The sequence below is a fragment of the Belonocnema kinseyi genome, chromosome 4, assembly GCF_010883055.1.
Source record: "Belonocnema kinseyi isolate 2016_QV_RU_SX_M_011 chromosome 4, B_treatae_v1, whole genome shotgun sequence".
NCBI lineage: Eukaryota > Metazoa > Arthropoda > Insecta > Hymenoptera > Cynipidae > Belonocnema > Belonocnema kinseyi.
Window position 1 is genome coordinate 12859531 of NC_046660.1, and position 25007 is coordinate 12884537.

Here is a 25007-nt window from a genome sequence, read left to right on the forward strand (position 1 = left end):
TTGCTCGACACCTTGACAAATGTAATTCCATGTAGAAACATGCGTTTAAATAAAATATTTTACCAAAAAAGTTACCCACGCTTTAACTTGACAGACTGTAGTCGAAATAGATGAAAATGTCTTCGGAATACGGAAGTACAACAGAGGCCGGAAATGGGTGTACGGAGTGGATTGTCGGCGGTATTGAACGTAACACAAAGAACTGTTTTTTGACTTTGTTAATTCCAGTGACCGAAATGATCATACACAAAACATTGAGTCTTACTGGTCCGAAATCAAAAGGAAATTACGCAGGCGACTTGGAAAAATGTTAGTTAGCTGGATTGAACATTATTTAGTCGAGTATGTGTGGATAAATGTGTAATCTAATAAAAGCTTTAAATCTGAATTTAAAATTGATAAAACTTTAACACTACTTTGCTTTCTAATTGTGCCAACTAATATTCGCTCCATGGTTCGCATCCATGTTCTTTGTTGCACCGTAGCTTGCAGAAGACTGTACTGCCGTTGTTCTTTCACAGAGAGCTTTGAAAAAACGCTTTAGATTCCTTAGAGGTATCTATTGGAGCTAAATATCGCAAGGATACCAAATTTTATTGAAGTCGCAATTTGAGACAATTCTGGAATCAGACGTGTTTTGTTCTTGTCATTGGACAAAAAATTTACTAATTACGGAACCATTTGAGAAGTACATTTTTTACGTAGAATAAATATGTTTCTGTAATTTTTTTAATTCTGTCATTCCAAAGTGAGACAATTCTGTGTAAAGGAAATCCTGCATCCACGAGCTGTATGATATTTTCAGTTTGAGAGAGTCCTCAAAATGTTGCTAACTGATCTTAGTGACAGGACATCCTGTTTTTTCTCAGATTTAATGGATCCAGACATAGCTTAATTTGAACAGCATTCCCCGACAATCGGAAGTTCTGTGTTTCGATTCCCAGTTTTGTAAAGTAAGATATTTTTTCAAAAAAATTTAAGTCTACAATTTTTAAAAATTATTTTCCATTTAGTCAACAATGACGTAAAGTATTTTCCGTTATTTGTATAGTTAACTTGATCGATATTGATTAAAACCAGCTCAAAAAAGAGGTTCGCAGAAGTTGTCGGATTTGCGTATATTTTTTGCGTTTTTTCTCCAATGGTGACTCAGACACAATTGGAGAAAAAACCTGTCATCACCTGTAGTTACGCGCGACTCCCCTCTAAATAATGAAATCTAAATAATAAAGTCGACGTAAACTTTTTCTTTAAAAGTGACATTCTTTTCGCTCAACTGAAAAGCCTTTCAGCCGTCTACGTGCATTTAAAATCAGATGTCCTATTCTCGTTAGAATTCAAGCTTTTTTTATCACTTAGGCAACTTTGCTTAAAATTGTGGTATCTATTAATTTTGATATTTGAAACAAGCTATCACTAAAATAAGCAAATTTTTTATACATCTATATCACATTTATCACAGATGATTTCTGCTTTAATGGACACGATGTCATTTTGCATTGCTCAGGAGAAACAGCGTTGTTTGGCGTTTTTTGAATCGGATAATTTTTAACAAAATAGAATTACAAATTTTTCAAGTTTATTGATGATAATTTTTTTTATTTAAGTGTCATTTTTTGTGTTCCATGATTTTAGAATATTTCAGCAACTTTATACAGTAACATTAAATGTAATTACATGGTCATTTATGAGAGTGTAATGTAATTGTCAAAATTTTCGAAGTCTGATTTTTAACGGATATTTACGTTTCGGTACGCACAGAATCTGAAAATCATAAAATTGTATCGGTTTCTGTTTGTATGGCTGTCTGTCTGTCTTTAGGTATGTCTGCCTGTTCTGTATGTGTGTCTGTATGTCTGTCTGTTTGAATGGTTACCTGAATGTTGTAGCCACCCTGACTTTTAAAGGATTTGTCCCATCAAGTCAGGCTTTCATGTACTTCTTAAGGTTCCGAAAATAAAAGCTAAGTTCGTTAAGCAGATATTTCCCAACAAATTAAAAAAATTTAGAGCATTTCCAAAATTTGAAATTTTGCCAAATTTTCTAGTACAAGGCAAAAAAAGGCAAATTACACTGATGACATTTTCAAATTCGATTAAAATTAAAAAAGTTATATGCTTTTCAACATTTTTAAAACTTTCAAAAGAAAATGAAAAAATTTTTTTTGCAAAGTTCATAAACATCAATTTAAATTTCTACTAGATATAAAATATATGTATTTCAAAACTATTCTCATGAAGTTTCTTAATTAGACAAAAGTTCAAAAAGTTAGACCATTTTCAAAAATATGCAATTTTTGTTTTTGACAAAATTTGAAAAAAAATTTCAATTGTAAAAATACTCTAAATTGTTTAATTTACTTAGGAAATGTGTGCTTAACGAAATTTACCTTTATTTTGGAAACCTTAAGAGAGCATTAAAGGCTGACTCGATTGGACAAATTCTGTAAAAGTTAGCGTGGCTACAACATTCAGGTAACCATACATACAGGCAGACGTACAGACACACATACATGCAGACGTGCAGACAGACAGCCAGACAAAGAAACAGATAGAAACCGATAAAATTTTATGATTTTCGAATTCTGTGCGTGCCAAAACGTACAGATCCGTTAAAAAACAGACATAGAAAATTTGGACGATTACATTACACTATCATGAATAAGAATTTAAAATTAATTGAAAATGAAACATAACTAAATAGATAAGGTGTCCTCCAAGCCGCCTTTCAGTCAAATCGCTTCCGGTTTTTCAACTGAAACAAGAAACCAATAAAAGAATATAAAGTAGAAAATAAAATTAAACTTAAAAGGTGATAAGTATAATCACCACAGTAAAAAAACAAACCTTTACCATCGTGGACAAGGGTTTCGCATATTCAACTGACCTCGCGTGGAACCATATGGAGGTAGCGCCCACACAAAGAGCAAACATGGTTGGAACCCGCAAACTGTATTAATAAAAAAAAAGGATTTGATTCAGAGAAGAAAAAAACCTTCATTGATGAACTATAAGAAGAATCAAGGAAAACATTGGAAACTTACTTCACGTAAGGCGACACAAATCTGGCAGTATTCGTGTATGAACGATCCGCTGATAAAATGTCACTGGGATTCAGGTGAGCACAAAAGTTGCAGAAATGTGTTTCCTCTCGAGTTTTCCGTAATCGGCAAATCGAAGCTGAATCAGATTCCTGTAAAAAATCCATAACCAGACGTGAATACTTCCTGGGGCGGCTTCTCTTGCGAATGCGACCTTCCCCATAAGCTGTACCAGTGAATGAAGCTGCGGCCAAGGTCTGCGTCTTCATATCCCCCTCGAAGCTTCTTAGTAGGGTTGACGAGCATTCAACCCCGGTTGTCAAATCCAAGAATTTCTCCAAGAACAGCGAAAACGGGAGTTTAGGTTGCTGCACCTTCTTTAGAATCAAATCTAGAAAAACGAGAGTATGAATGACTTAAGCAAAGGAAGATGAAACTGAAAACAACAAATAAAAAACACGCACTCAGTCAGGCATCAGTAAAAAACCGTGAGCCTAAAAATCTTCACTCTTTGCTAATATAGATAAACGATTATTTTTCGTCCTGCTGATTCTAAAAATATGACTTGCTTACAGATCCATTTTTGAAAGAATATTTTACAATTTACTTAAAAAGTAACATCTATCCATACCCCATCTCTAAGACCGCTCGTTCTTATAGCATTGACTTCCTCGCTTCGTCTCGCCTAGCCACGTACACATGTTCCTACTTTCTCGCTTTACCTCGCATTGCCAAACTCTGCCTCCGCAGCTAATACTTAATACTTATCTATTATTTACAATATTTACATTCTTCTCATATCTACTTTCTCTTCTATTTACAATATTTCCATCTCGCCTCCCCTTCTTAACTGCTTCTCTTCTTTTCCCTCTTATCCGACGCCTCCTTCACCCATGCCAATGTTCCTTTGTCCCCTCTTTCATGCACAAATACCTTCAGGCTTATCTCACTTATTTCTAACTTTTAACACTCCTCTAACCAGTGTTTCACTCTTGTATCCCGCACAATCCACATATCCTCTTCTCCCTAAAGAAAAAACCTATTAAACCCCTCCATGCACCCACACCTCATTCTCGCTATAAGTTACTGAATTAATTTCTCTTTCGTCTCACACAAATATTGCGCTTTCTCCCTTGGCATAATCCACGCATAGTTCCTTGTGAACCTTGACTATTAGTCTGTCCTCCCCTGCTGCCTTCTCTCTCTCCATGCCGTTTTTTTACTAACCCATACACCTTTCTTTCTTTAAGGTGCATCCTTTTTACTTCATCCATCTGCAGTCCACTTGTTCCAAAATACTTCACCCTTTCAAACTTCATCTTTTCACCCCGACTATATTTCTCCTGACAATGAAATTAGATGTAGTCCTTGCCAACCTCAGTGTCCACTTTAAATACCTCTCCAATATCATATTTACCACCTTACTTTCCTTGCAGTATCACACCTGCATTCCTCAAAATAACACACTTATCACTAGCGATTCGAACCATCCAATCCCGCCTTTTCCCCGAAAAAGGAAGCCCAGGTATACAAACTCTTTGACATCCTGTACCACCTTTTCCTTTCACTTCCACTCACCTTTCTTATTGCTTCTACCGCCTTTTCTGAACACCATTACCCTGGATTTTTTCCGCATTCAACTCTAATATATTATTACCCAGGTTTCTTCTTAACATCTTAATCGTCTTATTTAAAGCCTCCTCGCTTATTGCCCCCGGCTGCTGGATTCCAACCCTACTCCAAAAATAGCTATGGAAGGAGGTTAAGCGGCTGCACCTTACTGACAATCAAATCTGGAATAATGAAAGTAAAAGGAATAGCTAAAACGATAAAGGAAATACTAAAAATAACAAATAAAAGACATACACTCAGTCAGGCGTCACTATAAAACCGCGAGCTTTAAATTCTTCACTCTGCGCTAATATAAGTTGTTTAAGTTCAATTGAGGAGACTTGGACTAGCACACCGGAATATTTATGGTGCAAGCGCTGTACGACAGTGAAAACACCCTCCGAGATTGTGGAATCTAAAATGTCCCGACACAAGTCGGTTAGGATAGCAACAGCCCGGTCAGGTTTCACCTTCCAAAACGCGAACTGGTAAATCCCAAAAAGTTCTTCCACCCTAGAAACACGACGACGCAAACTTTCAATTTTCGAAAACCCCGGTGCGGAATTAGTCACGGTCTTAACTTTGGGAGTAGGAACCGGGTTCAATGATAAAAGATCCGCACTAGTGTTCGAGTTTAAAAATGACAATTCAAAATTGGTAATAGCCTGAGCGAATTCTAAAGAATCGGTAGCCAATATTTCACTATCCGACTTTGACATAATGAAAACTCTGTCCCCGGAAAAAAGCATGGAATCAAAAGCAGAAAGAGATCTTACCTATATTTACTATGGCGGTAGAATTACGACTTTATCACAGCAATTCATATTTTATTTTTATTTTCCAAACCCACTATGTCAACTAATAAAACTTTAATAATACCAGAAAAACTTAAAAAATATTTCTCAGTACGCATGTATTTTTTATAGGTAAATAGTTTTGTAATACGTAGAAATTGTTTTCAAACTTTTTTAGAAGTAAAGACTCCGATTGCAGCAATTTTATATTTTTATCAATTTTACGATTTTAGCAGGTTCAAAATTTTTTAAAAACAAGTTCATAAATTTTTCATCTTTTCACAAACTCGTATGCTAAACAGTGTAAACATAATCTTTGAAAACATTTCTAAAACTTTGTAAAGACTGGATATTAAAAAAAGTTTTAATTAATTTCGATTAATTGCAGGTTTGCTTATATTGTTTACGCCAACAATTAAAAGTAAAGGTGTAAAAATAAATTATTTTTTGTTTTAAAACTAATTTTGGCCTTTTGCGCTGCTGTGCGGAACAGAGTTCAGGAAATTGTTAGAAAAAAGTTTTTTGTCACAAAAGCAAAAGAGATTGCAAACTTTGTTTTTAATTAACGTAGCAAGTAAATAAAATGAGTTAATAGACTACATATTTTTTAAATATTTTTTTATTATATCTTAAAATGAATAAAAAAACTAAAAAAGTGCTTATTAATTTTGGAGACAAAATGCTAAAATTATATTTTATTTGCTTATTATATATGTGTATATTTTTGTATTCTAAATTTTTCATAAAGATGCACAGAACTGAATCGCAGAAATTTTATAACTTGTCAAACTCACGACTGCAGTTTAGAGATAAGGAACTTTTAAAAATAAGTATATGAAATTTTAATATTCTTTAAACTTCTTATATTGAACGGTACAAAAATAATAAAAATTTTTCAAGTAAGCACCATGTCTTAAAAACAAGATTGTAATTTGTTTTTAGTTTTTAGAAATACTATTTTTGTGAGATTTTCAGATTGATTAAACCAGGTCTTATAGTTGTGCTGAAACTATCCAAAAATAATTTCCAATTGGTGAGAATATATTTAAACAAACAATTTATCACGTGATAAATAAATTGTTAAGCCAAATTTAATTTTGTGGATTTTCAATGTCCAATTCATCCCAATTTATCGTTTTGCTACAATATAGAAAAAAAATTAAATATGCATTATAATCAATTGAAGCTAGATGTCATTTGCCAATTTCTTAAACAATTTTTATAAAAAAATTTAGAGTTTGGCTGTTTTACAAAATTTTGCGGTATGTTTTACGAAATCAATTAGCATTGAACATTTTTCATAAACAAATTTACACTTGGGGTATTTATTAATTAATACGCTTAATTTTTAACGCAATCAACTAAGAAATCCTTTTCGACGAATTTTTATGATGATTTCGAAATTCACAAGAATTATAAATTATTTCATCAAATCCCGATGATTATTTGCTATTATATTTCACGAACTTACAAGAACTATTAATTATTTAAACAATTGCTTTATTTTTTACAATTTACAATTTGCTCGATTTTTTACGAAGACAACTAAGAATGCCCTTCTGATGACACCCAAATCATGCATTTGTTTATTAAAACTGTTTAAATGATTGATATATCTGGTAAAGTTTCAGAATATTATAGCAAAGTGTCACTGAAAAGATATTCTTATTTAATTTCCTAAAAGAAATTACGCATATACATTGGAAAATATCCAAATTGTTAATTTGTTTATTGCAATTTTTTAAACAATTTCCAAAGGGAATTTATCTTTAATTTATTACAATAAAATATCAATTTCTCTCATGTTCCATTAAATTGTTTACAATGTAATGAAAACTTTTCTTTACATATTTTTCGCACCTTTTGAATATTTTCCTGATACTTGTAGCACAAATATAAAACCTTGTTTTGATTTCGCTGAGGGTTTGAAAATTATTGTTAAATTTACTGAAAAATTCAACAAGAGGTTAATATTGAACAGAAAATTTAACAGCCATTTTAAATAAGCTACTGTCTTCACTTTCTGACATTTAAATAATACAGTTTAGCTATATAAATAAAACCTAATCTTTATAAATGGTAAAAGTGCTTTTGTTTTTTTTTAATGGCATTTGAGGTTTGCCAAGCTATTTTTTAAAAAGCGAATATTTTTTTCTCAATACACCGAGAACGTTTCTCATAATATAGTTGTAATAAATCGATTTTCAATAGGATTCCACTCAAAACTAAGTTATAATTTTAACATGGCAGTAATTTGTTTTAATATTTTAGCATTGTTATTTCTTAAAATTGATAGTCAAAGAAAATCCGCCTGTCATACTGTAATATGGCGATCTCCAATTTTCATTTTCTGATTTTTACATTCTAATTAAGACAAGGTATTAGAGGTGTGTAAAGTCCCCCCCCCCCCCCCCCCCCCCCGTTTTTGTCAAATGTCCACGTTTTGAGCCCCTGAATCCGAAAAATAGGTTTTTACGAATGTCAAGAAACAGAAATATTCGTTTTTTCAATTTGGCAATTAATGATAATTTCGGCTAAATTCATAATTTTATTAATAAGCTTATGATTTTTTAAACAAATTTAATAAACAAATGCATTATTCGGGCGTTTAACGATAGAAAAATTAGTTTTTTTCAATCCAATCTTTTCAGTTGTGAAATTCATGACAATTTCAGCAAAATTTATAATTTTTTGATTAATCTTATGATTTTTTTTAAACAAATTTACTAAACAAATGAATTATTGGGGCATCTGTAGACGAAAAAATTCTTTTTTGTTTCGATATCTGACTTTTAATTGGGATCTTCATAATTAATTCGCCGCCATTCATGATGACTTTATACATTTTATCATTTTTAAAAACAAATTTAACAATCAAATTTATTTTTCGGACATCTGTGGACGGAAAAATTCGGTTTCTTCTGTTTCAGTCTTTTTAATTGGAAGTTCCTGCTGATTTCAGCAAAATTCATAAATGGCTGATAAATTTTATATTTAAAAAAAAAGAAATTAAATAGAAAAGTGCATTATTCGAGCATCAATCGATTGAAAATCTATTTTTTTCTATATCCTAATTAAAACTGTTCACATAAAAAAAAACTAATTTTTTTGTAGAAAAATGCCTGATTAATGCATTTGTTCATCAAATTTGCTTAAAGAAATAATAAAATTCATCAACTTATTATAAATGTTGCTGAAATTCTCATCAAGCTCACTTCTGAAAAGATTGGCATTGAAAAAACCGAATTTTTCTACCGACAAATGACCGAATAATACATTTGTTTATTAAATTAGTTTAAAAAATCATAAGATTAATAAAAAAATAATAAATTTTGCTACAAATATCATAAAGTTCCAAATTTAAAAAAATGTACATTGAAAAAAAACGAATTTTTCTATCGAAAAAAGCCTGATGACTGCATTTGTTCATTAAATTTGTTTATAATGTAAAGAATTATAATCTTGAGAGAAATTTTGGTCAATATCATATAATTTCCATTTAAATTTCTTGCAATATAACTGGAAAAAAGGTATGATTATGGAAAATCATAGAAAACATTTTTTCAACAAATAATTTGATAATAAAAAAATGTTGTTGTTTAATATATAATATTGCATTATGTTTAGATAAAATTAGGTTATGAAACTTTGGCGATTTCAATATTTTTTTTGTTATTGACGAGCACTGTGAACGTTAAATAGATAAAATGGCATTTTTTTGTCATATTTGTTTATTTATAAAAAATTGAAAACCCAATTGAAAAATCAAAAATAATTTCATATAAATTACAAACAGATGAATGAGCGCATAAAGATTATACACTTTTTTTTGATTCACGTACAGTTTTTCAAAATCAGATATGAAATAAATAAAAAATATTGAAAAACGTGTGAAAAAAGGAAAAAAATAAGTTTGTTGTGTTTCGTGAATTTCAGTCGTTTCGAAAAGTATTTAAACATATCTAACATGTAATATATCCAGTTCAAGTTAACGAAATATGATATGCTTTTTTATCACGTAAAACAACTGTTTATAGTTTTTTTTAAACTTCTATGGATTATCATTTTGGACTTTTTAAAGTCATTTGGAAAATTTAAAAACAAAATTATTTCAAATAAAGAAGCTTGTTTTTTTCTACAAAATGTTTTTGAGTAGATTTAAATGTTTGTATAAATACTCAAAAAAATTTCCAGATGTTTTACTAATCATCAGTAACCACTGTACGATTTATAATAAAATATTTTTAAATTATTAAAAAAATAATTTAGAAGATATAAGTTACGCGTATTTGCAAATAATAAAGACCAACGAAATATTTATCAAGCAGTGTTTTGCCGTAAAAAGTTTATTTTGAAAAAAGCAAAAATGAAACTTTAGTTTTTGGAGTGGCCAAATAAAAATAAAAAATTTTAAAATATTTTTTAATTCCAAGTTTTACTGACCCACATTATGTTTTAATTATTTCCTTTAAAAATAGCACGATTGGACGTTGTGATTTGATTGAAAGATAATCATATAGAGACAGATTCTGAAATATTTTTGAATTTTATAACAAATTAAATCCCAAAAATATATCTTTTATCTAAAAATTGGATACAAATCTTGCGGACAGTTGACAAATAGGAGATACCGCCCTACAGTAGATAATATATAAATTTCAAACACAAATATAAGTAAATAATCTAATTTTAATGTATAACAATTTATCATATCTTAACTATTAATTATATTTGATTGATTATTTTACATACACAAGCCACAAATAATTGAAATTAAGTGATCGTGAATTCTTTTTTGTTAAAACTCCTTTGGCTTTAACGAATTATGTAATGAAAAAATATGGAACATATGTTTAAAAGTAGCTAAATAATTTAGAAAGCGCAAAATGAACAAATGATATAAAACCTTTATTTAAGTCAAAGAAATAACTAAAACAAATATTTTAAAAACGCCTGTTTTTGGTGTTCGTTTTTAAAGTAAAAAAAATGTTATGAAAAAACCTTGTGAATAATAATGCGGAAACAAATTCAATTTTTATAATTCTTTTTTAGCGGCAAAATTACTAAAAACTATTGAATGAAGCAAAAATAAGTAATTGAATAAATTACTAAGCCCAATTTCTTTGAACAAAAAAGTTTAAATTTATGCTGAGAGGCTATTTAATTTGGAAAAATTTCCCTTAGTAACGTATTTTTCTACTTATTTTTGTATCATTAAGTATATATATATATATAGAGTCTGTTTTATATTTTTTGTAGACAGTATAGCTGTAAAAAATCGGGAAAAAAATATTGGGATTTTTCATATAACCCTTTGAATTTTTTTCTTCGAATTTGAAAACAACAAAATATTATTTCCTGGAAAAGGCTTTTTTAGGCAAGGATAATTTTTCGAAATATGATTTTAGAATTATTCTACCAAATTTGCAAATTTTGATATAAAAAAATCAGAAGGTGTATTTCTTATGAAAGATACAATTTTACTATTTTTCTAATTTCTAAGAATCGTGTCGACTGAATATCGTTGTTTTTTATTTATATAATAAATTAATCATTATAACAAAAGTTACAAAAATTTTGAGTCTACTAACATGAAATAATTATTAGCTTATGTAATGTGAGGATTTTTGTTTTATCGACTGAAAATAAAACTATTACTTTGATCCAATCTCTAACTTGGCCACACATTAATCTCATCTTTTATTTGTCTGTTATTCACTTTGAGGCTCTGTATTATTAGGTTATGCTGTTTATTTATTGATTTCACTTAAGATTTTTTTTTAGTGATGATTTTTCGGCAATTCTCCTAACTTATATTAGGATTTATAATTTCAGAAAATAATTATTTTAAATTCTATCGCTTATCGAGAGAGAGAGGGAGGGGGGGGGGGGGTCTGCATGAACTTTTTCAGTTTGGCTCTCTTAAATACTTGAAAGACGATGTTCTTTACTGTATTTTGACAGCTCCAAGGGACTTTTAACCTGAAATGGAGAATTCCAACTTTCCTCTATCGACTCGTTACACCACACGACTTCCACAAGATTTTCTGTACGATTTAAAGAGGGATCTGGATCACCCTACAAAATTTTAACTCCACTTGTTAACAATTCGTCATTTGAATAAAAGCGTGTTATTATTCAGGTTACTGGCTCGATGGAAATCAACCCTCACTCCTCGAGCACTAGGAGGTTCAATATTCTGGACGACAGTTGGCTTTTCGATTTCTCCCTGTTATACTTCTGTTACCAGCTGGGCTCTGCTTCTCACGAGCCTTCTCACTTACGACGCCAGGTGGCGCGTCAATGTTCTCTCTGAAAAACTTTTCATCTTTGGAGCGCGGGAAAGAACAGTTATCGTGTGGCCATCTTACCATCAGGCTGGGTCGACTCCCATCGGTGCGTTTGACCACTTACAGCGATACTAGCGCAATCTACAAAGAGGTGGCAAACTAAAGCGTATTCATATGTTCATGCACGTAAATGTGTATATTATTTGAATGTGTTGCATGAATTAAAATTGGAGAAAATAAACGAATTAATTCAAAATTACACAAATTTAAGACGAAAAATGTGTAAATACTTTTTCCTGTACTATTTTTCGGCATAAATTTGCACAATTTTGCAATAATTCTCCAATAAATGAAGAATTACATAACACATGAAATTTAACCTTTTTTCAACATTTTATTTATTCGCATTATAATAGAGAAGTGAAACCAGTGACATCCTGGCATAGCACAGACATTTCAATTTACTTAAACTTTGTTTATTTTTCAATGTCCTGATTTCACTCCATACGGCGAGACACAACTTTTTTGAACTTAGGAAAATTTGAAGTTTGTTGACGAAACCATAACCTCAACGAACACTAGAATGGCGGCGCCAAAATATTTTAAGAAAATATTACCCCCACTTATGATGTAATGACCGGATGTAATTCGCTTTCCTGCGGCTATGAACAGCACCATCGGTGACGCAAAATGCGCGGTTTGTTTCGAAATCATGAGAATCAAAAGTGAAATACATTTCACTCAGGAAATGTAATATAAACCGAGATAAAAGATTGGCCAGCAACAGTCGGGTAAATCGACATGAAAAATATAACTTTACTGAGAAAAAGCATTCTTTATGTAAATAGATTAAGAGAGACGGATGAAAGAATGTGAGCAAATGTATATTCAAGATTGAAATTATAGAGAGAAACTTATAATCATACCTTAATTAAGAGCAGACAGCGACGAATTCAAAGGGCAGATCATTTTTGTACACGGGCGCGACTCGTTCTTGAGCGGGATTCCGAATTTTGTACAAAATTCCATTTTGAAACACTTTATAGAAATAAAATCATTGTTATTTCACTTTGGGTTTCTGTTTAATCAATTGAAAGACCTATTGATTATTTATAAACAATTTAGGAGATTTTCAGAACGAGATTTCATCGCGGGAGTTGGGTTTCCAAACCCTTCACTGTGGAAACGGACTCGACATCGTTGAATTCTCATCTTCAAGGGACGTTTTAATGTCAACCCTATACTTCATAATTTAAATTATTTGACTGTTTCGCGCGTAAACTCAGTTCCGCTCGTTACAATGATCCTACAGTAGAGCCATCTACAAGGAGGTGGATAACTATAAAAGTATATGTGAACACACGCGCCCATGGGAGTCGACCCAGCCTGCTTACCATGAAGATCTTATAACCAGCGAATTATAACCAAGTAAAAGGAAATCTCTGAGGGCTGTCTGGTTTGATAAATTTTTTGGAAAATTTACTGGTTATACTCAGGTTTGTGGTGCATCAATTCTCTCGCTTTTTAATTAAACTTTCCGCCTCCAATCTTTTTTTATTTTTCTTTTTTTGAGAGTTGTCTAGTTTGTAAGCCTTACCCGAAAAATGTCTCTTATTTCTTTTGTGCACAAATTTTTTAAAATTACATTTAAGCCTTTGCGGCGTATTTAGTCCAAAGTCTTTTGTGTGTGTTCATTACAATTTTTCCTGTTGATTTTGTAACAATTTTCAATTCTCAAAATTTCTGACTAAAATGGATTTTACCAAATATTTACTTATTTTAATTTTTCCCTTCAGTGGCGTCTCCAATCTCCATCCTTTAACCCATTTAACATGTCACATTGTGACTTTGTATTCTGTTAAAATTGGAATTTTTAATTTTTTAAGAAAATTCAAAAAGTTCTTATAATAATCTCTTAGGCCATTTAAAAATTAAAGTTTTTCTTCTCTTGACTTTTTTTGTATCGTCCGCTTTTTTACTCTAAAAGGTTCATTTTCGTGTGTTTTTTAGAATTTTGTAAATGCTATAACTCTAGTAATTTTTGATTCATGCAAAAAGTCATAATGATAAATTGTTCAGATTTTTTAATACTATAAACATCTGTGTAGACAATTTTTGAATTTTGAAAAAAATGTTGTCTCAAAAATATTCAAAATGTGCCCAATTTTTGACTTTTCATCAAAAATGGCTGGTTGACGAACTTGACATGTTGTTTAGGACACTAAAAGAGTATATTTAAGGCCAATCTGATAGAATAATTTTTTTATAAGTTATCGTGCTGACAGACATGAAGACAGACACATGCGTTTAAAATCCGTTTTTTTTATTGAGGGCGTCTCAAAACGTCGACCTTTTGACAAAAATAGCATTAAAAACATAAAAAAATTAAATTTTGTTTGAATACCCATACACAAGACGAAAAAGAAATTAAAAGACAAAATTTGTCATGAGAATGTGCCCACACAGCGGGCAGATTTTTTTCTTGATGTTAATAATGTTTTTTATGATTAAAGCCAAAACTACGCATTCTATCAAAAAGTGATGCATTAAAGATTTGTAGATCCTTTTTAAATGCTCAATTTTTGTTTACTTATCTTTTGTCACCGTATTTTGCATAGTTTGGCCGAAAAATTTAATTTTTGGATTTTTCATGATTTTGTATGCTGTCAAATTTCAATATTTGATTTTTCAAGAAAATTCAAAAAGTGTCTATGACAATCTTGTAGGGCATTCATAAAGCAAAAATTTGTCTTATAATTACTTTTTACATATCGTGCGTTATTTGGTTTAAAATCTTTATTTTTATGTGTTTTTTGGAATTTATTTAATGCTATAAATCTGTTAATTTTTGGATTTAGGAAAAAATCATAGGGATAAATTGTTCAAATTTTTAAATACTTTAAATAAACGTACAAAGAATTTGTGAATTTTGGAAAAAGTGGTCTCGAAAATATTCAAAATATGCCCACCTTTTGAATTTTTATACAGTTATTGTGGAAACAAAAACAAAAACTAGAAGGGGGGGGGTCAAATTTCACACAAATCTAATACCTTCTCTGATGATAATGTAAAAATCATAATCTTATTTATCCTCTTACGTTTAGAAAGTACGTTTTAAATTTCATGAGCCTGTCAGAACCCTAACATTTTTATTTTTTATTTTAATACTATTATTTTTTAATTCGATCATATTCGGCGGATGAGAACATGAAAAAAAAATTTCAATACGTTTGAGGACCACCCAGATGTACAGCGAGATAATTATCAATAACTCAAGTAATAACTGTATTCTAATACAATCTAATGTTGCAGTTAACGCACGGAGAAAAATAGATGGTCAGTCTGGCCATCTAGGTGTGCATCTAGAAGGTTAAACCAAGATGGTTTAATCAATCATCATAGAGAGTCGACCTATTAATCTCAGGCGGCCGACTTGACTATAAAAGAGGAACACACTAATAGTCACAAAGGGATGAACTGTTCATCACAGACGGCCGAATTAATCATCTCATGTGAGATGATAATGGTTTGTATGAAGATAAGAGCATCTTTTGGCGGAAAACTCTTGACAGTTTTAATGGAATAATCAAATGATAAATGTTTAGCTACTAAAATATATTACATCTTCTAACTTTTCTAATATTATGGTGTTTAATAATCAGATTATTTTGCTAATTTTGAATAAAAGACATTGACTTTACTAAAAATTATCTTTTTTTTAGTAATGATATTAGCCTTGCAAACTTGAAACAATGATGTGGATTTTCATAGAGAAATTCATTCAATTTGCGTGGAAAATTCTTCACTGGGTGTGATCTCAGCTGTCTGCGAAAACGAAAATTACACTTTTAAAGTTAGCACAATAACTTTAGATAATAGCCGAAATCTCCTATTTGTATTTTGCTACTAATTATTTGTGTAAAAAATAATTTTTTAATTCTTTTTTTAATAAAGATTAAATGTATCGATAACTTGAAATCAAATTCTCAAAGCAACAATGTCAATGATAACGATATCAAAGATTTAAATGGCTGAGAATTGGCTGCCTTAAAGCTAAAAATTAGTTAAACACAAAATTTGCCACATTTCTTTCATAAAATATTTTGAGGTTTCTTTATATGGATGTCTTATCATCTTGATATAAAGTCAGCGAAACATAAAATATCAATTAATTTAAAAAGTGCGAAAATGTTTAAAAAAATATTGAAGAAAAAAAAGTCAAATTGCTGATAGAATAACTTTGCGTTTTTAAAAGTTTATTTCGCTAACTTGAGGTACATAGAACAAAATGTCATTAATTTTTTTGACACTTTAAAACCACAATTCAGAAATGAAATTGTCGTGTTCAACACGTATTTAAATATGCAGAAAAGAATGCTACATCCTTAACTTAACGGTCTAAATTTTCATGCCTTTTGGTGTAAGAAATAGAATTTCATGGATTTTTCAACATTTTCTACGAATTAGGTAATTCTTTGACAATTAACTAAGGAATTATGACCATATCATAAAAAAGTCTTGTTTAAAACGTATTTCGATATAAAAAAATAAATTTACATCATTACAATTTATGGTTTGAAATTTTTCTGACTGATTGTTACAGATATTAATCAGCAAACTGGGTCAGGGCAGTGTTGTAGAATGAGCGTGTCATTTAAATGAATAAGAAGATAATTCTAGATCAATCTAAAGATGCTCTAAAGACACTCGGACTTCACCTCAGAGGTCCGGGGTTCAATCTCTGAGCCGGTACCTCTAGAAATTTTTAAATGTACCTTTACGAGGTTCTGGTGGTTCGGAACCCACCTTAAGCTGTAGGTCCCCCTATCGTGTGCTTGACTGCAACCCAGTCCGAAAATGATGGGGTAAAACCAGGCTTTGTCCAATATGTCTGGGCAGACTGCTCTTATCAGATCACTTGATTGCATTATAAAAATGCGTCCGTGACTGATGATATATACCGCGACATCCGTGTGTAAAAATGATCAAATAAAAATCCATCTCTAACAAAAAATGCCTTTAACATGTTGGGCAGTATAAGCCTGTGACAACATTTCAACACTGAAATGTTCTTTATAATATATAACCACGCTCTGCTACCAGAAGAGCTTCGGTGGCTCAGTTGGTTAGACACTTGGACTTCACCTCAGAGGTCCGGGGTTCGATCCCTGAGCCGGTACCTCTGGAAATTTTTCAATGTACCTTTACCTAGGTTCTGGTGGTTCGGAACCCACCTTAAGCTGTAGGCCCCCCCATCGTGTACTTGATTGCAACCCAGTCCGACAATGATGGGGTAAAACCAGGCTTTGTCCAATATGTCTGGGCAGACTGCTCTTATCAGATCACTTGATTGCATTATAAAAATGCGTCCGTGACTGATGATATATACCGGGAGAGCCCCGTGCAAAATGATCAAATAAAAAAAAAATCCAACTCTAACCAAAAATGCCTTCGACATATTGAGCAGTATAAACCTGTGACAACATTTCGCCACAGAAATGTTTTTAAAATAATAGAAAAGAATAAGCAGCGTTAAAAACCAGCAGGTTAAATTTCGTACCCACTGAGTACGATTTTTAAATAAATTTATATAGAACCATAATAATTCAATACAACGATCTTGTTTTACATATATATTCATATATCTAGGAAGTAATGTACAGCATTAAAACTATACATTTTTAGATTCTCATTTACAATAGTGCAATATAATCGTTCAAATTTTTCATGTCTGATTTTTAACGGATCTTTACGTTTCAGCACACACAGAGTAATAAAATATTTATTTCCCATCGAAAATGAGTTATACATAACCTAAAAGTGTATTATTAGTAAGGTTAATCAAGGCTTTTTAGTCAAGGCTTTTTCAATCAAAAGTACTATGTACTTCTATTTAGTCGAGAGAAAATGGAAGACGTCTAACACATAACAAGAAAATAAATTACTGTTGAATTTTGTTTCTAGCGTAGACTTTTTGAATTATAAGTCATCCATTTCCACCCAAAAATAAACGAAATAACCCATAAAATATCAATTTTATTACCAACTTACTCCATTTTCGTCATAAGATATTGGTTTCCTTCCCACCAAAAAAGTTAAAGATAACATTAAAATACATTTTCGAACTGTATTGTCTAACCAAACCAAACAATACATTATTAGAGGAATTTATCGGCTATTTATTAATTTCTTTATTAAAAAATAATCATTTCTAAGCATCAATAAAAAGTCATTGAATATTGTTTATATTGTAAAATTCCAAATTTTATTTGACACTTGGTTTTTTCTTGCAAAAAAGACTGATGATAGATAGCCCACAAAAGGGGAACCTAAGATAAAATCGTTTTAAGAACAAATTTCAATATTGTTTATTTTAATTGTTAATAATTTTTTAGTTGTACAGAATTGAGTTATCTGCGTTTTTACTGCATGTAGCTTCCCTGCTACTCCATCTGTTGATCCAAGCCATTTGAACTAGCTCTTCTTATAGACTTTCATGACTTTTTTCATAACGCATGCTTTTCTCTTATATCATTATACGCGCCCGATAATTATAGTCTGAAGATAACCGCGCTTGAGACAAAATATACTTTGGAGAATCGATGCAAGGGCACCACTTCACCCTACCGGTCGGAATTACGGAACGCGGATGTGTCGATTTCTTTTGACTTCACTATGACTTCGTACTGACTCGTGCTAATTGACAGGTCCTCATTGACTACTGACAAGTTTTAACTGAACTCTTCATAGATTTTTCATCGATCTGTTAAAAATCTTAAATGATCCTTTACGTGCATTGAGCTGTACAGAGAAATTTATGCTCCTCTGGAAAACTAGATTAAGTTCGATTTTTTATCTCACCTGGAAATGAACGTGTGACAGCGACTAGCGTCACCTTACACGTCTTTTCAATAGCGCAAGGTAATATAAGACTATACACAACACAATAGCTCCATTAGTGTTCATATCCATTTGAGAAACAAGTAAAAATCAATTTGATTAGCAGTGCGGTTGCAGATATCACCCGGATGAAATGAAGAAATCTGCCTGAGGCAATCGTCAATCAATCTCAAGAAATTAAAAAATAGTTATATCTGACTTTCTTCCAGATCATAATTCTGATTCAAAAAGATGTAAAACAAAAGCATATCATTGTAGGAAGTTGAAAACAAAACAACTTTGTTGTCAGCAACGCTATCGGATAAGTTTTATTTAAGTTTCAATCAATAAAAGAAAAAAATCTCAACGTTTCGAAAATTCACCATTTTTATCATCAGGGGAGAACCTATAAAATATTTATAGTCTAAAATAGTAAATAGAAAATATGTAAAAAAAGGTTTAAATAGTATAATAATCTTAGTAACTAACAATAAGAGGTACTTACGAATCAGTTTTTTAATGGCATCATTTTTTGCAGTCAGTAATAATAGTTGTAATTAAATATTTTGAAGTGAAATTATTTATTTGAAATAAAAACTTGTAACTGAAATTAGTTTAAAAAGAAAAGAAAACTGAACCATCATACTATAAATCAGAATAAAAGGCGCCAATTTTAAAAGAATATAAATAGAGGGATGGAGGTATTAAGAATGTAGTAACTAGCAAGATAAATTCTATTTCTGAATTAACAATTTTTAATTTTTAGATTTTAGGTTATTGTTGTTAATATTATTGTAAAAAAAATGAATAACAAATATATCATTAATTTGAATAAAAAAATTCAAAGATATAATTATATGATTCATTAATGTGATTTAAATCAGTATATTTGTTGATGCAATGATCTAGTTCTTTCTTAATGAAAACCATTTCAGAAAGGGCTCTTTTTATAACATTACTTTCTTGATGTGATATTTTAATCTCATCCCAAAGAAAAAAGTGAGAAATGTTATGTATTATAATTTGGAATAGTAATGTTAGTTTTAGGATCGAATTCTTTATTTATAACAATATTATGATTGTTAGTTAAATGTATGTTCTTAAGTTCATTTAATCTATTATTAATTTGTTTGCCAATAATATTTTGTGGATAATTATTTAAAAATAGATCATGTTTCACTGTATTTAAATTATCATAATGAAATTTCTTGTCAGAAAGTAAATTAGCTGAATCGACTAAGTTTTTTATAATTGGAATTTTATGTTGTAAGGGATGTTTAGATAAAAAATTAAGTAATCGACCAGAATATGTTAATTTGCGAAACCGATTAGTAGAAATAGAGCCATTATCATTTTTTATTATGCTAATTTCAAGAAAGTTGATAGTATTGTTGTCTTCTAATTCATATGTAAATTTTAATCTTTTGTGAAATGAATTAAAGGTTTTAATAATTTGTTCAATTTTGTCTTTAGGAATAATTAAAAAAGTGTCGTCTGCATATTTAAAATAGGTGAAAATTTCATTTCACAAAAGATTGCAATTTACACATGAATTAGAAGACAACAATTCTATAAACTTTCTTAACATTAGCATAATTAAAAATGATAATGCCTCTATTTCTACTAATTGGTTTTGCAAATCAACATATTCTGGCTGATTACTTAATTTTTAATCTAAACATCCCTTACAACATAAAATTGCATTTATAAAAAACTTAGTCGATTCAGCTATTTTACTTTCTGACAAAAAATTTCATAATGATAATTTAAATACCTATTTAATTACCTATTTTCAAATAATTATTCACAAAATATTATTGACAAAGAAATTAATAATAGATTAGAAGAACTTAACAACATACATTAAACTAACAATCCTAATAATGTTATAAATAAAGAATTCGATCTTAAAACTAACATTATTATTCCATATTATAATACTATTTCTGATAACGTAAAAAGATTTCTGAAAACTTATAAAATCAAGACAACTTGTCATATAAATTCAAAACTGGACACTATGATAAAACTAGGCATAGACCACATTAACAAATTATATAATTATATTCTTGAATTCTTCCATTAAAATTAATTATATATTTGTTATTTATTTTTTTGTTCTTTTACAATAATATTATAAACAATAACCTAAAATTTGAAAATCGTTAATTCAAAAATAGAATTTATCTTTCTAGTTCCTGCATTCTTAATACCTCCATCCCTCTATTTATATTCTTTTATAATTGGCGCCTTTTATTCCGATTTATAGTATGATGGGTCAGTTTCCTCATTGACGGTCACTTTTGGAGTTACCCTTATGGGAGCAGGATGCTTTTCCATGCTGCTCTTATAAAAAAATATAATCTGTTGTTTTTAATCCTTTAACACTATTTAATTCTGTTTAAACTAGGCTTATTTACAATTTTTTATTTCAAAAAAATAATTTCACTTTAAAATATTTAATTACCACTATTATTACTGACTCCAAAAAATAATGTCATTACGAAACTGATCCGTAAGTACTTCTTATTGTTAGTTACTAAGATTATTATACTATTTTAACTTTTTTTACATATTTGCTGCTTACTATTTCAGACTATAAATATTTTATCGGTTCTCCTCTGATGATAGAAATGGTGAATTTCCGAAACCTTGGGATTTTTTTCTTTTATTGATTGAAACTTAAATAAAACTTTTCCGATAGCGTTGCTGACAACTAAGTTGTTTTGTTTTCATCTTCCTAGATTGGTTTCTCGAACGTTAAAGATTTGCTTAGCATATAATTGTTTGTGATCCGAAGAAAGATTAAAATAGAGTGAAATTCAGCAACTAATTAATATTACACCATTAAGCCATTTTCCTTTCGGGGTGGGCATGTCTCACTTGGTAAGGAAGGGAGTAATGTAAAGAAGGGGTTATAGAATTTGCAGATTGATCTACAATTCTTGTGTTATTTATTTAATTAAGGTCTTTTGCTATTTTGTACTCCTGTTTCTCAATGGAGCTAGTTTTACTCTTATCTTTTTCTGGATAGGTCCATTATAATATAGGTGTATTTTGCGAGTCGACATCATGTATCATGACCAAGTTCAGTAGTGATTCGTCATATAGTGGAAAACCTAGCTTTAACGTCCGTCCCACTAAAACTTCAGTTAATGGTGAAGGAAGGGGGAGGCTGAACAGGATCCGGGAGTCGTCTTGGGTGGTTGTTTTAGCTGAGAAGATCACCAGACATTCACAGCGTTGTAGTAGATAGAAGATCACATAGTGCCATCTGTTAAAAACAAAAATTAAAATAATATTAAATAAAAATCGGTACCTTGTCGAGCAAAGAATTATAACAAACTGTCAAAGGACAGGGTTCTTTGAGTGTGACGGCATGTTGCCAGAAATAATCCTCTCGAGGCTTGAGAATTGTAGCGCCGCCAATCCTAACCGCCGCCAGGCTGGAGGGAAAACATCAGATACTATTGATACACGTATTAATGCCTGCAAACTTTTTTTTGTATTGTGTTATCAGTCATTCCGAGGGCCGAAGGGCCCGACAACCATACTACACCACCCACACAATCAGCACCAAAGATTCACGACTAGGTGGTCGTGAATCGTTAAAACACAACAATTCACTTCTCTTTGACAGGAGGACTAAAAGCTGATATCTTAAAGCGCACACTACGTACAGTAGGTGCGCCGGACTGAGTGATGCATCGCGCATGTGGCGCATGTGAGTGGGGTAGCGAGTCAACATGGCAATGTCTGCGGAACACTCTAAGGGATCGTCCATAAATTACGTAACGCGTTTTTCTTTTGTTTGAATAAAGACGAGCATGAAATTGATGTGAAGTTGAGAAAGACACAACGATATAAATAAAAGAAAAAAGTGTTACGCAATATATGGACGATCTCTAAGGCGAGCGAGGGGGGACCAGGGAAAATAGCTACTCACTATGAAACACTCAAATTTAGATGTGCCTGCACACGTTTAGTTGCGTAGTATAGTCGTCAATATAGATGCGCACTCTATGGCATAGGCAAGAAATCTGTACTCGGCATTGTCGATAGCCATTCTGTGTTCCACTTTCATACGGTTTGCCTAGTTTGACGGGCAAAAATTTACTGAACCATAAAATCAGCTTTCGATGTATTACTATTGTTCATATTAACACCAAGGAAACAAAGCCGACAATAATTGAGCCAGGCGTGGCCTATACTGACTAAATTTCTGAACATAAAATAAAAGGACCACCAACATCATCTGGCCGAGGTATGTTTCCCCTTCACCCTACAGTTCTCTAAAATGTGTCGCCACGGGGTGCGGAGTGGTGGTCGAGTCAGTGCGCGTTGGATAGGTCAGTTAAAATAGTCCATTCGGATGATAATCTTGATCTCAATGTCGCTATAGTTGTAATGTGGGGCGTCAATTCTTGTCCTTGCGGCGGATCGTAGTTTGAGCGTAGTCATCCGATTAGTTTTCCAACATGGCGTCGGAGAAGGTCAGCGCCGTTTTGGAAAATACCGGCTTTAAAGTAGTAGGGAAATAATTATGCTATTTCTATAGGAATTTTTGAAGTCGATGTTTTGTAATTCAAATTGAAGGGTCGGTGTGGTGTTATCAGGTGAGTTTTGATGTCATTCATGTACGACAATAGAGTAGGGTCGTATTTTGGTTAGAACAAACCGGTTTCATAAGGCTTTCCGGAAAAGAAAACTGTTCTTGTCTTTTTTTTGCGAGATAATTGAGTCTAATGTGAGTGATGAGGCATCCGCAGCCATTGAATATAGTAAACTTTATGTAATCCGTATTATTGGTTTTACTTCATTAATGTAAATGTGACTAATGTTTGTTGTTGAGTCGTTGCCTTCCTTGATCAATTCTCCCTAACCCTACCCCCCTCTGTGTTGGGCTAGCAGGAGTTAGAAATGAAAATGAAATCATGGGTAGTGAAGTATTGTAATATTTTCACAATTCCTTTTGATCGTTTAGGGGGTGCTTCTTTATTTATAAACGATCTGGCGCTCTTCAGGCAATTTATTCACTACCATTAGTTTGAAGCATTGATCATTGACCTAGCAATAGCAAATAGCCTGGCAACCTAAAACTTTTAATAGTTATTCGCCAGAGCGCAGCCAATATTTAAAGAGAGTTTAGAAAATTATTGATTGGTTGAAAATCTGGCCAATAACTAAATACATTAAAAAGCTAAGGTTATAATATGTAGCTGTAAAATATTATAAGATTTACTGTTGAAAAATTCTTGAAAATAAACGAGAAAGGAGAAGTTGTCGGGATTAAATAACAAAGTGTTTGATCGTAATGGTGTTAAATTTGCTCGACTTCTATCCTACACTTTTACATGTTGGCCACATATTAGGGAAGTCATGGAAATGTCAGGGAAATGGAGTAGCTGTTAGGGAAAATGGAAAGAGATTTGTTTTAATATTATTTTGGAAGCACTTCCAAATTTAAGTATAAATATTTTTGGAATATTTATTAAATTCCATCAAACTTGCAGTTGAAAAATATTCGAAAACGAATTAAAAAGAAGATGTCGGGATTAGATGAAAAAGTATTTTATCGTAATAAAATTTATCATATAAAGAGAGTACTTTCCGGTTAAAATTATTTAAAGTATTTAAATATCAACAATGTGACTGTACTGAACGTAAGTTCGCGAAAGACTGATTTTTTCAGGCTAGAGACTCAAAGAATAAAGCCTAACATTTTGGTGGCTTTCATTAAAATGTTGTAAAATTGTTTTAGAAAAGTAAGGCTACTCTTGAAGGTAACTCCTGAGTTGCTAATGCTTGTGGTTCTTTGAAGGAGAGACCTATTAATTACATATTGATAATCTTCGGAGCTTACATTTCAGGTGAATGAGATAATTCAACATTTGTCGATATAAGGAGCAAACGATTTTATTGACGCCACATACAGATATCATTTAAATCAAGTTGCAAAAGCTAAATGGGAGCTCCTTGCGACACCATAGTTTGGACAAACATTTCAGATTCAGAATTTCCAATTCTCACACGCCAAGATATCTCCTTTAAGTAACTACTAAAATATAGAAGTATTGATTCAGTGATACAGTATGCTTTCAAGTTACATAATAACAGATTATCGAATGCCTTCCCTAGATCAGTATAGATTCCATTTACTTGATTTTCGGAATCCATACATTGTGTTATATATTTTCTATAAACTATGAGATTTGTAAAGGTAGATCAATTTAAACAAAAGCCTTTTGGCTCATCAGCCAATATTTGATTAAAAGAAGTCTGTAGGTCATCAGCAGCTATATTATCAGAAAGAATGGATATAGGTTTGTAATTGATTACTTGCTGTTGGGGGTGTATTTCTAGACTTGGCGAACCTACGTTATAATCATACTC

The 25007-nt window shown here is 31.3% G+C and overlaps 1 protein-coding gene and 1 long non-coding RNA gene across 3 annotated transcripts in view; one reads left to right on the forward strand and one right to left on the reverse strand.

Annotated features, from left to right (window-relative positions):
- Positions 1-2651: 2651 nt before the first annotated feature.
- Positions 2652-3175, reverse strand: LOC117172147. Its single transcript, XR_004466971.1, has 3 exons — positions 3044-3175; positions 2847-2949; positions 2652-2754 (listed from the first exon to the last, which is right to left on the reverse strand). It is a non-coding gene; the product is annotated as an uncharacterized LOC117172147 (long non-coding RNA).
- Positions 3176-13106: 9931 nt separating this feature from the next.
- LOC117171557 overlaps positions 13107-25007 on the forward strand; it is a 27563-nt gene continuing 15662 nt past the window's right edge. Inside the window, exons 1-2 of one of the 2 annotated variants that reach the window (XM_033358984.1) lie at positions 13107-13231; positions 15048-15261. The gene's annotated coding sequence lies outside the window, so the exon portion shown is untranslated. Of the gene's footprint in view, positions 13232-15047; positions 15262-22604; positions 22879-25007 lie in introns of those variants that run through there. The other variant, XM_033358985.1, reaches the window with a different exon arrangement.